Below are 19006 nucleotides of genomic sequence, written 5' to 3' on the forward strand. Positions count from 1 at the left end.
AAACAAAATAATAAAACTGAATCCCACAGGTCAACGAAACAGGAAAAAACCAAGGGCTAACGAAACGACGGAACAAACGCGACGGCAAGTACATATGTGCCCGAGGAACAGAGATCTAGCGCACGAACTGTTTTTCACGAAAATGCAAAGACGGCGCAGATAAAAACACATTTACCTTAAAATTAAAGAAAATGTAGCTCTTTTTTGTGGGGGGGGGAGTCTGACCAGTTTCGATTACATTTTGATTAAACAAATAAAATTAAGCTGACGTTCATTTCAATGTAGCAATTGCCCAGTGGAAGCAATCTAACCAGTGTCTTCAGCTCGATTCAGCCATCCATCCAGAGGCGCCATACATCAATTTTCTGAACATCAAAACACAGACACTAAAGAACAATAGACAATGTGCATTAATTCCACATAAAAAGATTCAAGCTGAATCCAAGGTTTTAAATTTTAGCACAAAAACACCCTCAAGAGCTCGAAAACGACGGTAAAACGCGACGGTAAAACGACAGTTAAACGACGATGGTTTTAAGTTAAAATCGATTACTTGAACAAGTTGTCAAAGAAACCAAAGATAAAAAAGGGACAAGGACAAGAAAGATACAAAATGGAAACTACTAAAGCAGAAAATGTGCAAAAATAAAACAAAACAAAACCCCTAAACCCCCAAACAAATACAAAACAGCAACCACCACAACATACAGCAAAAGATCAAGTAAAACAAAATGACAATAAAGAAAGAAATTTAACCAAAGTTGTGTTTACCTATCAGGTTCTGTACGTTTGCTTTTTCCTTTGTCGACCGTTTGCGTCATATAGTCCTGAACATGAAAGAGAAAAAACTAAAACAAAAGAAACGTTACTTGAAATCAAAATCATGAAACGAAATGCTAGCCATTATAAAGGTACATGCAAGAAACTAAACATTATTTGAAGGATCGAAAGCGAAATAAAAAAAACACCGATCACAAACGCGTCACAAAGACACGAATTTATGAATAGTCATTAAAGGGAAGCAAGAAGGGATTAAAAACTCACATTCAAGCAGAATGCCCGTTCCAATTCATCAGAAATACGTCTAAAATATAATTTCTTTATTCGATAATGTACAAAAATACAACTAATTGTCGTTTAGTTCGACACCCCGTGAATCAACAAAGCTTCTACATTATATTCTCCCTTTCATGGGAATGTCAAAAACATTTGCAAGAGCCATGAAAAACGGAAAAGGATATTTCATGTTGCTTGTCTTTGTTTGATGTTGTGTATGTAATTAAGATGACTTTTAGCAAGAAATGTTTCAAAACTGACATTTGTTATTTTTTCTGAAAACCTTGAAAACCACAACACTAAAAGTGAATTTCAGGTGGTCGCACTGAGTAAATATGCTCTCGGCTGTGGTTATAATAAATGAATGAGTATTGGATTTCTTCGGTTGTATTTTTTAAAGATACTTGTTTACTGGCGATTTCGAATGGCCAAGCTCACGCAGCTGAAAGCTGGACACAGATATGAATGCTTAGATGCACACGTTTAACGCCGAGTGACCATTTTTATTACATTCCATGGCTGAATACTGCGATTGGACATTTCACGTCTGAACTATGTATGAAAACGGTTTTTTACATCCATTGTGGTTTAAGTACTTTGAAACTGGACCTTTTCTTAAACAATGAAATATTTTAAATCGTTTCTTCACATCTGTTGGTGCCATTTCTGTGACGTCAACCAGGGAGGGGGCTATTTATATCGTGACCCCATTTCTGCATGACAATCAAACTGCATTGACTCTGCACTGCAATACTCTGTAGAAATTGATTTAAATTGAACAATGTGGGTACCCAATGTTGCATACAAAATAAGCTTGCGTGTGCATCAACAAACTGCCCGCATGAGGTGACTACAATACGGTAATCTATCCAGATCTACTTCATAATTTTTGAACATTATAAATATTGAAGAAGATAACACTGAAAAACCAAGACTATCCCGAATACGTCATCGTTCACAAACGGATAACCTGTAACACAACTGAAAACAGACTCCAACCAGCCTCAATTAACCGTATAATCTCACCAGCTCGTGATACCATGACACCCCGACATCAAGAATCCAGTTCACCAAGACATCAAGAATCCATATCACCAAGACATCACGACATCAAAACATTAAGACACAAGGACACCAAGACATCAGGACATCAAGACACAGGACATCCAGACAATCAGGACATCAAGACATCAAGCCGATCTGGACATCAAGACACCAGGATATCAAGACAACCAGGACATCGTGACACCAAGACATCAAGACACCAAGACATCAAGACACCAAGACATCAAGACATCGATAAATTAGGATATCAGGACATCAGGGGAAAAAGTCAGAGGAAGGAAGTGACTAAGAAGGAAGAACTCCAACCAGTCTCATCCAACCGACCTCATCACCCAATTTCCCAAGACATCGGGCTATCCAGACATAAAGACATCGAGACATCAGGATACCAAGACATCAGGACATCGAGATATCAAGACACCAAGACATCATGACATCAAGATATCAGGACATCAAGACACCAGGACGTCAAGACACCAAGACATCAAGACAATCAGGACATCAAGACACCAAATCACAAGGACACCAAGACATCAAGATTTAGTATATTAATAGACCTGGACCTCAAGACACCAAGACGTCAGAACCTCGAGACTTTGAGAAAAGACCCTGGTCATCAATACATATAGAACTGAGCTTTAAAAAATATCAAGACAACCAGGACATCGTGACACCAAGACATCAAGACACCAAGACATCAAGACATCAGGACACCAAGACATCAGGACATCAAGACATCAGGACATCGATAAATTAGGATATCAGGACATCAGGGGAAAAAGTCAGAGGAAGGAAGTGACTAAGAAGGAAGAACTCCAACCAGTCTCATCCAACCGACCTCATCACCCAATTTCCCAAGACATCGGGCTATCCAGACATAAAGACATCGAGACATCAGGATACCAAGACATCAGGACATCGAGATATCAAGACACCAAGACATCATGACATCAAGATATCAGGACATCAAGACACCAGGACGTCAAGACACCAAGACATCAAGACAATCAGGACATCAAGACACCAAATCACAAGGACACCAAGGCATCAAGATTTAGAATATTAATAGACCAGGACCTCAAGACACCAAGACGTCAGAACTTCGAGACCTTGAGACATCATAACATAAATACCCTGGTCATGAATACATAAAGAACTGAGTTTCACAAAATATCAAGACAACCAGGACATCGTGACACCAAGACATCAAGACATCAAGACACAAAGACACCAAGACGTCAAGACATCAGGACACCAAGACATCAGGACATCAAGACATCAGGACATCGATAAATTAGGATATCAGGACATCAGGGGAAAAAGTCAGAGGAAGGAAGTGACTAAGAAGGAAGAACTCCAACCAGTCTCATCCAACCGATCTCATCACCCAATTTCCCAAGACATCGGGCTATCCAGACATAAAGACATCGAGACATCAGGATACCAAGACATCAGGACATCGAGATATCAAGACACCAAGACATCATGACATCAAGATATCAGGACATCAAGACACCAGGACGTCGAGACATCGAGACACCAAGACATTAAAACAATCAGGACATCAAGACACCAAATCACAAGGACACCAAGACATCAAGATTTAGAATATTAATAGACCAGGACCTCAAGACACCAAGACGTCAGAACTTCGAGACCTTGGGACAACATAACAGAAAGACCCTTGTCATCAATACATAAAGAACTGAGCTCTACAAAATATCAAGACAACCAGGACATCGTGACACCAAAAAATCAAGACATCAAGACACAAGACATCAAGACATCAGGACACCAAGACATCAGGACATCAAGACATCAGGACATCGATAAATTAGGATATCAGGACATCAGTGGGAAAAGTCAGAGGAAGGAAGTGACTAAAAAGGAAGAACTCCAACCAGTCTCATCTAACCGATCTCATCACCCAATTTCCCAAGACATCGGGCTATCCAGACATAAAGACATCGAGACATCAGGATACCAAGACATCAGGACATCGAGATATCAAGACACCAAGACATCATGACATCAAGATATCAGGACATCAAGACACCAGGACGTCAAGACACCAAAACATCAAGACAATCAGGACATCAAGACACCAAACCACAAGGACACCAAGACATCAAGATTTAGTATATTAATAGACCTGGACCTCAAGACACCAAGACGTCAGAACCTCGAGACTTTGAGAAAAGACCCCTGTTCATCAATACATAAAGAAATGAGCTTTACAAAATATCAAGATAACCACGACATCGTGACACCCAGACATCAAGACATCAAGACACCAAGACGTCAAGACATCAAGACATCAGGATACCAAGACATCAGGACATCAGGACATCGATAAATTAGGATATCAGGACATCAGGGGAAAAAGTCAGAGGACGGAAGTGACTAAGAAGGAAGAACTCCAACCAGTCTCATCCAACCGACCTCATCACCCAATTTCCCAAGACATCGGGCTATCCAGACATAAAGACATCGAGACATCAGGATACCAAGACATCAGGACATCGAGATATCAAGAAACCAAGACATCATGACATCAAGATATCAGGACATCAAGACAACAGGACGTCAAGACACCAAGACATCAAGACAACCAGGACATCAAGACACCAAGACATCAAGACATCAGGACACCAAGACATCAGGACATCAAGACATCAGGACATCGATAAATTAGGATATCAGGACATCAGGGGAAAAAGTCAGAGGAAGGAAGTGACTAAGAAGGAAGAACTCCAACCAGTCTCATCCAACCGACCTCATCACCCAATTTCCCAAGACATCGGGCTATCCAGACATAAAGACATCGAGACATCAGGATACCAAGACATCAGGACATCAAGATATCAGGACATCAAGACACCAAATCACAAGGACACCAAGACATCAAGATTTAGAATATTAATAGACCAGGACTTCAAGACACCAAGACGTCAGAACTTCGAGAATTTGAGACATCATGACATAAAGACCCTGGTCATCAACACATAAAGAACTGAGCTTTACAAAAACTGAGGACGAATAATCCCAAACCATTTTTAGTAAAGTTGATATTATGTTTTCTATGACACAATTTTTCTTCAACTTTCCATTCTACTTCAATGTATGACAACTCCTTTACTTTTCTAGTTGGTTGAATACATTGAAAAGTGTATGCTTTTCAACAATTAAAATTATCCATACTTTCCCGGATATCTGAGGGTGCTGTTGCTGTGAAGTCATCTTGGGAAGACGTGGTTCTGTGCACAAATGTTTCTGTTCAAATAATTGTGAACCCAAAATTTACCAACTGAAAACATTTCTTAGAGAGGGATTGGTGCTTTGTTATTGTTATGCACATAAACAACAATGAATCAGCCAAAAGAAAAATCTACAGCAAATAAAAGACTTTATGTGTGAAAACTAATGTAACATTGGCGCTTTCTCACTGGGATGACAATACAGTTTTGTGGAAATACTTATTAGCATAAAACTACAAAGGTGGTAAAAAACCTTTGAAATAGTGGAACAACACTTGAAAATAAGGTAGTGTCTGAGACACATCAGCACAGAAACAGGCCCAGGGACGAATTTGTACTAGCATTTGAGTATTTCCTTTGGTTGCTGTAAAAGACATAGACCTATTAGGTGTCATGAACTATTGACAATCTTGTTGGTCAGGATTTGAGGTGGTTAAGGTTAAAGAACGGAGCAAATAATTTGATAAATTGTGAAATTGATCAGCCACTTTTTGCGCTTGTTCAACATTCCGTTCCAATATTTTCAGTAAAGAGCTTTCAACACCGTAAAATTTGCCGTTCGAATTCGCCAATGGCCAGACATAGAAATGTCAGCAAAAATATGAAAACTGTATCGAAATACTTCCGAATTAACTTTTCTTTTTGTTTGCAATTAGTTTCTTTTCTTGTCATGAATCTTTAACTTAGAAATGGAATAAGGAATGTGTAAGAATGGTGAATCAAGGATTTAAATATAATATTAAACATGCAAAACTGAATGTTTGTAAAGTTATAGAGTTTGCATTTCTTCTCAGTTTTATTTCTGCATATCTCGTCTTCATTCTTATTTCTTTTGGATGTTATTATAAAGAATTTGAAAACAAGGTTTTATAAACAACATAGTTTACGAAACAAAGAACTTGTAAAAGGGTAAATAAATTTATATCCTATCATCTTGCCCAAGCTTGCATGCCCTTTTCTGATTCAAAAAATAATTATCAGAAAGTGTGAAAATAAGGAACATAAAATAACTTTTCATCGAACGACACAAACAATGAAAAGATACGTATGAATCAATGTTTTTTAAATGATGCCGTAAAAATGAATTAGAATGCATGAAATTCAATGACGAATCAGCCTATAACGTCCGTACATAAATTCACTTTGATTTGGCCTGGACAAAAGAATTTTTATTTGAAGGGTTTGTTTCCAAAATGAGGTATATGGGTTATTCCATGTCAGACCAATACTCTATTTTTTAAATGGGGCAAAAGGTCACAGATGTGTGTCAAAGGTCATGCAGCCCTTGATTCTCAAAGCCAAATCTTCGCAACATCAATGAAAATAGTATGTTCTGATTATTTTGAGAAAAAATGCATATATTGATGAAAAATGAGACGGTGTTTCAGTTTTACTAAAAGGGTGAATTTCCACGTGAAAACTGCCTACTTTATTGATCTCTACCCTGACCACATGGAAGGACAATTTCTGCTAATAATTGGTATGTATCTATTATTCACTGATGTCTACAAGCACAGCATTTTTTATCAAAATCTCAAGACCTAGGCTTAAAAGTGTGTTGGTCTGCTCGGACATGGGATGACCTATATCCATTTGAAAAACATGCATTTTTTTCACAGTTATGAAAGATTGAAGAATTAAGCAGTGAATAGTTATCTTCAAGCTTCTGTTTCACTATTTTGACTCATTAGAGCTGTGTTTGGCTGTCTAAGAGATGCAGAAACTAGCTGTAGGCAACTGAGAGAAGGTAGGATTCTAAAAGGTATATCAATTTTGGCGCTTATCGCATTTTGGAAATAAACTCTTCGTTTATTTTATAACGAATTTAACAAGTGAAACGGTTATAAATCATAACAAGTACAGTTACGTTCATCAAAATACCATCAAATAGTGCCCAAATGATCTACTTTGATGAATTAGCGCAACATTGCTGTGGTATAGGAGCAGTATTGTAGGGCCTGTAAACCGTGACTTTAAATGATTAGGTAGGCCTACATGGTGAAACAGTCAAGTTTTAATATGTCCCTGATGTCCCTGTTACTGCGTACGTACGATTAAATTACGTAAACGCCTCTACGTATTAGCAAATCGTGAACAAAATGTCGCCAGCCACAGTCTGGAGTGTTGTCAGAATTCGTATAGCCTATGGGTGGGTGCACATCCGATGCCGTCGACCAATTTATGACACTCGGCAACATTTTCTTCAGCCAAAACTAACAAAATAATGCACAAAATATCTGAACAGAACTGCCTACTCCTCCCCCACACTCATAGCTGCACAATCATAGGGGATTATTCACCGTCCTGCGAAATGTTAGCACTACTTACGGGAACACGACACCGTCAGGTTTCCATTTCATGTGACAGCCACATCTCTGACGCGCAACCTGTCTTCGCGACTCCATCCCCTATTCTGCTTAGCATAGCATAGCGTATCCCAGCGATCCACGCTACTCATTCACGCAATCACCTGTTCGCTAGCGCAGGCTGCTCAGTTGGCATTCTAGGTGAAAGAGTGTGATTGTCTTCGAAAACGCGCTGCTTCTTCAACGAAAATAATGTGGCTGTTGCCAGGCAAATTTGAGTCCAATGTTCTATACTCGGTCAAGGTTTCATTGTAGAAACTCCGATTCAGACTAGGCCAGAAAGAATTTTTAAGAAATTCTTATGTCAATGCTACCGGGGCTATTTGCAAAGGGGTTCACCTGAGGAGAATATACTTAATATCTGGGTTGTGTAAAATGATACCTGTGCACGAAACTCGTCTTATCTTGCAACTCATTTTTAAAGTTAAGACGGGTCCCTACTCTGATTTTAGCTTAGACGTGTTCACGGTGTTCCGAGATCACTTCACTAAACCCATCCTAAGAAGGATGCATTAATTATGACTAGAAATTTGATGGCTGTCATGTTTCTTTTTATGGCTTGACGAAACAGTCTTCAGAATAAGGAAAGCCAATAAACCTTTTGCAAATCAAATTTGAATAAAAAATCCGATAGTCTAAGTTATCTGAGTGCACATAAACATACAAATTTTAATTCGGAGACGAAAGACACTATTGCTTTTCCTGTTAGTCTGGTACCCTGACCAATTATTCCCTGCTGACAACGTTTGATCAAATCGGAAGTGACTAGATACTAACCCGTGAAACATGGTCTGCTATTTTTCTCAAGACTCTTAGAGGGTTCATGCTTGGACTCTGTTTCTGCATCAATTGAAAAAGGAAATCCCAAAACACAATGATAAAATTGGAAAATGAATAGCACAAATGGGTCGGATTCGAACCAAGGACTATGGATCTGTAGTTCAAATCACTACCAACTAAGCTATCGAAGCGACGTAATGGATTCCGTTTTTGAAATGTCTCAAATGGTGTATTGCATTGTCCCCTCTTCATGAATCATTGGTCCCCCAGCTACTGAAAAAAAGTAGCACACCAGGTTTCACGGGCTAGTATTAAGTCGCTTCCGATAAAATCTTAAGCTGGGTGTGACCCACGGATGTGGATAGACCATGACGCAACATCCCAAGGTTTACTAATAAGGAAGCCCTGGATGGATCGTATGTTTAGATGAACATGCCATTGTTAATGTTGACAGTCACTTTCAAAACATGCTAGAAACTCGGGGAAAAAAGTCGTAGGAAGGGAACGGTATTGTAATGTATGTGGGCAATAGGTAAAACAAAAATATATATCTGCAGGGAGGGGTAGGCAAAAGGAAGAAATTACACGTCGTAAAACTGCGTGCATTTATCGCGAAGGTTCTTTAAACGCGTAGTGCAGTTTCAACACAATGTGCCAGATGAGACACCCCCCCCGAAAAAAGCTGGAGGTCACACAATTTCTTCCTTTTTCCTACCTCTCCCTGCAGATATATATTTTTGTTTTACCTGACAGCCATCAAATTTCTAGTCATAATTAATGCATCTTTCTTAGGATGGGTTTAGTGAAGTGATCTCGGAACACCGTGAACACGTCTAAGCTAAAATCAGAGTAGGGACCCGTCTTAACTTTAAAAATGAGTTGCAAGATAAGACGAGTTTCGTGCACAGGTATCATTTTACACAACCCAGATATTAAGTATATTCTCCTCAGGTGAACCCCTTTGCAAATAGCCCCGGTAGCATTGACATAAGAATTTCTTAAAAATTCTTTCTGGCCTAGTCTGAATCGGAGTTTCTACAATGAAACCTTGACCGAGTATAGAACATTGGACTCAAATTTGCCTGGCAACAGCCACATTATTTTCGTTGAAGAAGCAGCGCGTTTTCGAAGACAATCACACTCTTTCACCTAGAATGCCAACTGAGCAGCCTGCGCTAGCGAACAGGTGATTGCGTGAATGAGTAGCGTGGATCGCTGGGATACGCTATGCTATGCTAAGCAGAATAGGGGATGGAGTCGCGAAGACAGGTTGCGCGTCAGAGATGTGGCTGTCACATGAAATGGAAACCTGACGGTGTCGTGTTCCCGTAAGTAGTGCTAACATTTCGCAGGACGGTGAATAATCCCCTATGATTGTGCAGCTATGAGTGTGGGGGAGGAGTAGGCAGTTCTGTTCAGATATTTTGTGCATTATTTTGTTAGTTTTGGCTGAAGAAAATGTTGCCGAGTGTCATAAATTGGTCGACGGCATCGGATGTGCACCCACCCATAGGCTATACGAATTCTGACAACACTCCAGACTGTGGCTGGCGACATTTTGTTCACGATTTGCTAATACGTAGAGGCGTTTACGTAATTTAATCGTACGTACGCAGTAACAGGGACATCAGGGACATATTAAAACTTGACTGTTTCACCATGTAGGCCTACCTAATCATTTAAAGTCACGGTTTACAGGCCCTACAATACTGCTCCTATACCACAGCAATGTTGCGCTAATTCATCAAAGTAGATCATTTGGGCACTACTTGATGGTATTTTGATGAACGTAACTGTACTTGTTATGATTTATAACCGTTTCACTTGTTAAATTCGTTATAAAATAAACGAAGAGTTTATTTCCAAAATGCGATAAGCGCCAAAATTGATATACCTTTTAGAATCCTACCTTCTCTCAGTTGCCTACAGCTAGTTTCTGCATCTCTTAGACAGCCAAACACAGCTCTAATGAGTCAAAATAGTGAAACAGAAGCTTGAAGATAACTATTCACTGCTTAATTCTTCAATCTTTCATTACTGTGAAAAAATGCATGTTTTTCAAATGGATATAGGTCATCCCATGTCCGAGCAGACCAATACACTTTTAAGCCTAGGTCTTGAGATTTTGATAAAAAATGCTGTGCTTGTAGACATCAGTGAATAATAGATACATACCAATTATTAGCAGAAATTGTCCTTCCATGTGGTCATGGTAGAGATCAATAAAGTAGACAGTTTTCACGTGGAAATTCACCCTTTTAGTAAAAGTGAAACACCGTCTCATTTTTCATCAATATATGCATTTTTTCTCAAAATAATCAGAACATACTATTTTCATTGATGTTGCGAAGATTTGGCTTTGAGAATCAAGGGCTGCATGACCTTTGACACACATCTGTGACCTTTTGCCCCATTTAAAAAATAGAGTATTGGTCTGACATGGAATAACCCATATACCTCATTTTGGAAATAAACCCTTCAAATAAAAATTCTTTTGTCCAGGCCAAATCAAAGTGAATTTATGTACGGACGTTATAGGCTGATTCGTCATTGAATTTCATGCATTCTAATTCATTTTTACGGCATCATTTAAAAAACTTTGATTCATACGTATCTTTTCATTGTTTGTGTTGTTCGATGAAAAGTTATTTTATGTTCCTTATTTTCACACTTTCTGATAATTATTTTTTGAATCAGAAAAGGGCATGCAAGCTTGGGCAAGATGATAGGATATAAATTTTTTTACCCTTTTACAAGTTCTTTGTTTCGTAAACTATGTTGTTTATAAAACCTTGTTTTCAAATTCTTTATAATAACATCCAAAAGAAATAAGAATGAAGACGAGATATGCAGAAATAAAACTGAGAAGAAATGCAAACTCTATAACTTTACAAACATTCAGTTTTGCATGTTTAATATTATATTTAAATCCTTGATTCACCATTCTTACACATTCCTTATTCCATTTCTAAGTTAAAGATTCATGACAAGAAAAGAAACTAATTGCAAACAAAAAGAAAAGTTAATTCGGAAGTATTTCGATACAGTTTTCATATTTTTGCTGACATTTCTATGTCTGGCCATTGGCGAATTCGAACGGCAAATTTTACGGTGTTGAAAGCTCTTTACTGAAAATATTGGAACGGAATGTTGAACAAGCGCAAAAAGTGGCTGATCAATTTCACAATTTATCAAATTATTTGCTCCGTTCTTTAACCTTAACCACCTCAAATCCTGACCAACAAGATTGTCAATAGTTCATGACACCTAATAGGTCTATGTCTTTTACAGCAACCAAAGGAAATACTCAAATGCCAGTACAAATTCGTCCCTGGGCCTGTTTCTGTGCTGATGTGTCTCAGACACTACCTTATTTTCAAGTGTTGTTCCACTATTTCAAAGGTTTTTTACCACCTTTGTAGTTTTATGCTAATAAGTATTTCCACAAAACTGTATTGTCATCCCAGTGAGAAAGCGCCAATGTTACATTAGTTTTCACACATAAAGTCTTTTATTTGCTGTAGATTTTTCTTTTGGCTGATTCATTGTTGTTTATGTGCATAACAATAACAAAGCACCAATCCCTTTCTAAGAAATGTTTTCAGTTGGTAAATTTTGGGTTCACAATTATTTGAACAGAAACATTTGTGCACAGAACCACGTCTTCCCTAGATGACTTCACAGCAACAGCGCCCTCAGATATCCGGGAAAGTATGGATAATTTTAATTGTTGAAAAGCATACACTTTTCAATGTATTCAACCAACTAGAAAAGTAAAGGAGTTGTCATACATTGAAGTAGAATGGAAAGTTGAAGAAAAATTGTGTCATAGAAAACATAATATCAACTTTACTAAAAATGGTTTGGGATTATTCGTCCTCAGTTTTTGTAAAGCTCAGTTCTTTATGTGTTGATGACCAGGGTCTTTATGTCATGATGTCTCAAATTCTCGAAGTTCTGACGTCTTGGTGTCTTGAAGTCCTGGTCTATTAATATTCTAAATCTTGATGTCTTGGTGTCCTTGTGATTTGGTGTCTTGATGTCCTGATATCTTGATGTCATGATGTCTTGGTGTCTTGATATCTCGATGTCCTGATGTCTTGGTATCCTGATGTCTCGATGTCTTTATGTCTGGATAGCCCGATGTCTTGGGAAATTGGGTGATGAGGTCGGTTGGATGAGACTGGTTGGAGTTCTTCCTTCTTAGTCACTTCCTTCCTCTGACTTTTTCCCCTGATGTCCTGATATCCTAATTTATCGATGTCCTGATGTCTTGATGTCCTGATGTCTTGGTGTCCTGATGTCTTGATGTCTTGGTGTCTTGATGTCCTGGTTGTCTTGATGTCTTGGTGTCTTGACGTCCTGTTGTCTTGATGTCCTGATATCTTGATGTCATGATGTCTTGGTTTCTTGATATCTCGATGTCCTGATGTCTTGGTATCCTGATGTCTCGATGTCTTTATGTCTGGATAGCCCGATGTCTTGGGAAATTGGGTGATGAGGTCGGTTGGATGAGACTGGTTGGAGTTCTTCCTTCTTAGTCACTTCCTTCCTCTGACTTTTTCCCCTGGTGTCCTGATATCCTAATTTATCGATGTCCTGATGTCTTGATGTCCTGATGTTTTGATGTCCTGATGTCTTGGTATCCTGATGTCTTGATGTCTTGATGTCTTGGTGTCTTGATGTCTTGATGTCTGGGTGTCACGATGTTGTGGTTGTCTTGATATTTTGTAAAGCTCATTTCTTTATGTATTGATGAACAGGGGTCTTTTCTCAAAGTCTCGAGGTTCTGACGTCTTGGTGTCTTGAGGTCCAGGTCTATTAATATACTAAATCTTGATGTCTTGGTGTCCTTGTGGTTTGGTGTCTTAATGTCCTGATTGTCTTGATGTCTCGGTGTCTTGACGTCCTGGTGTCCTGATGTCCTGATATCTTGATGTCATGATGTCTTGGTGTCTTGATATCTCGATGTCCTGATGTCTTGGTATCCTGATGTCTCGATGTCTTTATGTCTGGATAGCCCGATGTCTTGGGAAATTGGGTGATGAGGTCGGTTGGATGAGACTGGTTGGAGTTCTTCCTTCTTAGTCACTTCCTTCCTCTGACTTTTTCCCCTGATGTCCTGATATCCTAATTTATTGATGTCCTGATGTCTTGATGTCCTGATGTCTTGGTGTCCTGATGTCTTGATGTCTTGGTGTCTTGATGTCTGGGTGTCACGATGTCATGGTTGTCTTGATATTTTTTAAAGCTCAGTTCTTTATGTATTGATGACCAGGGTCTTTATGTCATGATGTCTCGAAGTTCTGACGTCTTTGTGTCTTGAGGTCCAGGTCTATTAATATACTAAATCATGATGTCTTGGTGTCCTTGTGGTTTGGTGTCTTGATATCCTGATTGTCTTGATGTTTTGGTGTCTTGACGTCCTGGTGTCTTGATGTCCTGATTTCTTGATGTCATGATGTCTTGGTGTCTTGATATCTCGATGTCCTGATGTCTTGGTATCCTGATGTCTCGATGTCTTTATGTCTGGATAGCCCGATGTCTTGGGAAATTGGGTGATGAGGTCGGTTGGATGAGACTGGTTGGAGTTCTTCCTTCTTAGTCACTTCCTTCCTCTGACTTTTTCCCCTGATGTCCTGATATCCTAATTTATCGATGTCCTGATGTCTTGATGTCCTGATGTCTTGATGTCTTGGTGTCTTGATGTCCTGGTTGTCTTGATGTCTTGGTGTCTTGACGTTCTGTTGTCTTGATGTCCTGATATCTTGATGTCATGATGTCTTGGTGTCTTGATATCTCGATGTCCTGATGTCTTGGTATCCTGATGTCTCGATGTCTTTATGTCTGGATAGCCCGATGTCTTGGGAAATTGGGTGATGAGATCGGTTGGATGAGACTGTTTGGAGTTCTTCCTTCTTAGTCACTTCCTTCCTCTGACTTTTTCCCCTGATGTCCTGATATCCTAATTTATTGATGTCCTGATGTCTTGATGTCCTGATGTCTTGGTGTCCTGATGTCTTGATGTCTTGGTGTCTTGATGTCTGGGTGTCACGATGTCATGGTTGTCTTGATATTTTTTAAAGCTCAGTTCTTTATGTATTGATGACCAGGGTCTTTTCTCAAAGTCTTGAGGTTCTGACGTCTTGGTGTCTTGAGGTCCAGGTCTATTAATATACTAAATCATGATGTCTTGGTGTCCTTGTGGTTTGGTGTCTTGATATCCTGATTGTCTTGATGTTTTGGTGTCTTGACGTCCTGGTGTCTTGATGTCCTGATTTCTTGATGTCATGATGTCTTGGTGTCTTGATATCTCGATGTCCTGATGTCTTGGTATCCTGATGTCTCGATGTCTTTATGTCTGGATAGCCCGATGTCTTGGGAAATTGGGTGATGAGGTCGGTTGGATGAGACTGGTTGGAGTTCTTCCTTCTTAGTCACTTCCTTCCTCTGACTTTTTCCCCTGATGTCCTGATATCCTAATTTATCGATGTCCTGATGTCTTGATGTCCTGATGTCTTGATGTCTTGGTGTCTTGATGTCCTGGTTGTCTTGATGTCTTGGTGTCTTGACGTTCTGTTGTCTTGATGTCCTGATATCTTGATGTCATGATGTCTTGGTTTCTTGATATCTCGATGTCCTGATGTCTTGGTATCCTGATGTCTCGATGTCTTTATGTCTGGATAGCCCGATGTCTTGGGAAATTGGGTGATGAGGTCGGTTGGATGAGACTGGTTGGAGTTCTTCCTTCTTAGTCACTTCCTTCCTCTGACTTTTTCCCCTGGTGTCCTGATATCCTAATTTATCGATGTCCTGATGTCTTGATGTCCTGATGTCTTGGTATCCTGATGTCTTGATGTCTTGGTGTCTTGATGTCTGGGTGTCACGATGTTGTGGTTGTCTTGATATTTTGTAAAGCTCATTTCTTTATGTATTGATGAACAGGGGTCTTTTCTCAAAGTCTCGAGGTTCTGACGTCTTGGTGTCTTGAGGTCCAGGTCTATTAATATACTAAATCTTGATGTCTTGGTGTCCTTGTGGTTTGGTGTCTTAATGTCCTGATTGTCTTGATGTCTTGGTGTCTTGACGTCCTGGTGTCCTGATGTCCTGATATCTTGATGTCATGATGTCTTGGTGTCTTGATATCTCGATGTCCTGATGTCTTGGTATCCTGATGTCTCGATGTCTTTATGTCTGGATAGCCCGATGTCTTGGGAAATTGGGTGATGAGATCGGTTGGATGAGACTGGTTGGAGTTCTTCCTTCTTAGTCACTTCCTTCCTCTGACTTTTTCCCCTGATGTCCTGATATCCTAATTTATCGATGTCCTGATGTCTTGATGTCCTGATGTCTTGGTGTCCTGATGTCTTGATGTCTTGGTGTCTTGATGTCTTGGTGTCACGATGTCATGGTTGTCTTGATATTTTTTAAAGCTCAGTTCTTTATGTATTGATGACCAGGGTCTTTTCTCAAAGTCTTGAGGTTCTGACGTCTTGGTGTCTTGAGGTCCAGGTCTATTAATATACTAAATCATGATGTCTTGGTGTCCTTGTGGTTTGGTGTCTTGATATCCTGATTGTCTTGATGTTTTGGTGTCTTGACGTCCTGGTGTCTTGATGTCCTGATATCTTGATGTCATGATGTCTTGGTGTCTTGATATCTCGATGTCCTGATGTCTTGGTATCCTGATGTCTCGATGTCTTTATGTCTGGATAGCCCGATGTCTTGGGAAATTGGGTGATGAGATCGGTTGGATGAGACTGGTTGGAGTTCTTCCTTCTTAGTCACTTCCTTCCTCTGACTTTTTCCCCTGATGTCCTGATATCCTAATTTATTGATGTCCTGATGTCTTGATGTCCTGATGTCTTGGTGTCCTGATGTCTTGATGTCTTGATGTCTTGGTGTCTTGATGTCTTGGTGTCACGATGTCATGGTTGTTTTGATATTTTGTAGAGCTCAGTTCTTTATGTATTGATGACAAGGGTCTTTCTGTTATGTTGTCTCAAGGTCTCGAAGTTCTGACGTCTTGGTGTCTTGAGGTCCTGGTCTATTAATATTCTAAATCTTGATGTCTTGGTGTCCTTGTGATTTGGTGTCTTGATGTCCTGATTGTCTTGATGTCTTGGTGTCTCGATGTCTTGACGTCCTGGTGTCTTGATGTCCTGATATCTTGATGTCATGATGTCTTGGTGTCTTGATATCTCGATGTCCTGATGTCTTGGTATCCTGATGTCTCGATGTCTTTATGTCTGGATAGCCCGATGTCTTGGGAAATTGGGTGATGAGGTCGGTTGGATGAGACTGGTTGGAGTTCTTCCTTCTTAGTCACTTCCTTCCTCTGACTTTTTCCCCTGATGTCCTGATATCCTAATTTATCGATGTCCTGATGTCTTGATGTCCTGATGTCTTGGTCTCTTGATGTCTTGATGTCTTGGTGTCTTGATGTCTGGGTGTCACGATGTCGTGGTTGTCTTGATATTTTGTAAAGCTCAATTCTTTATGTATTGAAGACCAGGGTCTTTATGTCATGATGTCTCGAAGTTCTGACGTCTTTGTGTCTTGAGGTCCTGGTCTATTAATATTCTAAATCTTGATGTCTTGGTGTCCTTGTAATTTGGTGTCTTGATATCCTGATTGTCTTTGTGTCTTGACGTCCTGGTGTCTTGATGTCCTGATATCTTGATGTCCTGATGTCTTGGTATCCTGATGTCTCGATGTCTTTATGTCTGGATAGCCCGATGTCTTGGGAAATTGGGTGATGAGATCGGTTGGATGAGACTGGTTGGAGTTCTTCCTTCTTAGTCACTTCCTTCCTCTGACTTTTTCCCCTGATGTCCTGATATCCTAATTTATCGATGTCCTGATGTCTTGGTGTCTTGATGTCTTGGTGTCACGATGTCCACGTTGTCTTGATATTCTGGTGTCTTGATGTTCTGATTGTCTTGATGTCTTGGTGTCCTGATGTCTTGGTGTCCTAATGTCTTGATATCTTGATGTCCTGATGCCTTGATGTCCCGATTGCCTTGATATCTTAGCGTCATTATGTCCTGATTGTCCTGGTGTCTTGATGAATCAATTTCTACTGAGTATTGCAGTGCAGTGTCAATGCAGTTTGATTGTTATTCAGAAATGGGGTCACAATATAAATAGCCCTCTCCCTGGTTGACGTCACAGAAATGGCACCAACAGCTGTGAAGAAACGATTTAAAATATTTCATTGTTCAAGAAAAGGTCCAGTTTCAAAGTACTTAAACCACAATGGATGTAAAAAACCGTTTTCATACATAGTTCAGACGTGAAGTGTCCGATCGCAGTATTCAGCCATGGGATGTAATAAAAATGGTCACTCGGTGTTAAACGTGTGCATCTAAGCATTCATATCTGTGTCCAGCTTTCAGCTGCGTGAGCTTGGCCATTCGAAATCGCCAGTAAACAAGTATATTTAAAAATACAAGCGAGGAAATCCAATACTTATTCATTTATTATAACCACAGCCGAGAGCATATTTATTCAGTGCGACCACCTGAAACTCACTTTCAGTGTTGTTGTTTTCAAGGTTTTCAGAAAAAATAACAAATGTCAGTTATGAAACATTTCTTGCTAAAAGTCATCTTAATTACATACACAACATCAAACAAAGACAAGCAACATGAAATATCCTTTTCCGTTTTTCATGGCTCTTGCAAATGTTTTTGACATCGTCACCCCGATGTGATTGTTATTGTGCATACAGGAAGTGCTAAATTGGCAGAATACAAACGGAAAGGGAGAATATAATGTACAAGCTTTGTTGATTCACGGGGTGTTGAACTAAACGACAATTAGTCGTATTTTTGTACATTATCGAATACAGAAATTATATTTTAGACGTATTTCTGATGAAGTGGAACGGACATTCTGCTTGAATGTGAGTTTTTAATCCTTTCTTGTTCCCCTTTAATGACTATTCATAAATTCGTGTCTTTGTGACGCGTTTGTGATCGGTGTTTTTTGATTTCGCTTTCGATCCTTCAAATAATGTTTAGTTTCTTGCATGTACCTTTATAATGGCTAGCATTTCGTTTCAGGATTTTGATTTCAAGTAACGTTTCTTTTGTTTTAGTATTTTCTCTTTCATGTTCAGGACTATATGACTCAAACGGTCGACAAAGGAAAAAACAAACATACAGAACCTGATAGGTAAACACAACTTTGGTTAAATTTCTTTCTTTATTGTCATTTTGTTTTGCTTTCTCTTTTACTGTATGTTGCGGTGGTTGCTGTTTTGTATTTGTTTGGGGGTTTAGGGGTTTTGTTTTGTTTTATTTTTGCACATTCTCTGCTTTAGTAGTTTCCATTTTGCATCGTTTCTTGTCCTTGTCCCTTTTTTATCTTTGGTTTCTTTGACAACTGTTCAAGTAATCGATTTTAACTTAAAACCATCGTCGTTTAACTGTCGTTTTACCGTCGCGTTTTACTGTCGTTTTCGAGCTCTTGAGGGTG

The 19006-nt window shown here is 39.3% G+C and overlaps 2 long non-coding RNA genes across 2 annotated transcripts; one reads left to right on the forward strand and one right to left on the reverse strand.

Moving 5' to 3' along the window:
• Window positions 1–2374: 2374 nt before the first annotated feature.
• Window positions 2375–7920, reverse strand: LOC147797272 (uncharacterized). The gene is made up of 2 exons (XR_015427211.1): window positions 7707–7920; window positions 2375–5394 (listed from the first exon to the last, which is right to left on the reverse strand). It is a non-coding gene; the product is annotated as an uncharacterized LOC147797272 (long non-coding RNA).
• A 1718-nt stretch (window positions 7921–9638) lies between these two features.
• Window positions 9639–13644, forward strand: LOC147797273 (uncharacterized). Its single transcript, XR_015427235.1, has 2 exons — window positions 9639–9852; window positions 12164–13644. It is a non-coding gene; the product is annotated as an uncharacterized LOC147797273 (long non-coding RNA).
• The last annotated feature ends 5362 nt before the right edge of the window (window positions 13645–19006 follow it).

Source organism: Acanthaster planci, linkage group LG11 (assembly GCF_054643075.1).
Source record: "Acanthaster planci isolate LZ-2023a linkage group LG11, COTS_SCS, whole genome shotgun sequence".
Lineage (NCBI taxonomy): Eukaryota > Metazoa > Echinodermata > Asteroidea > Valvatida > Acanthasteridae > Acanthaster > Acanthaster planci.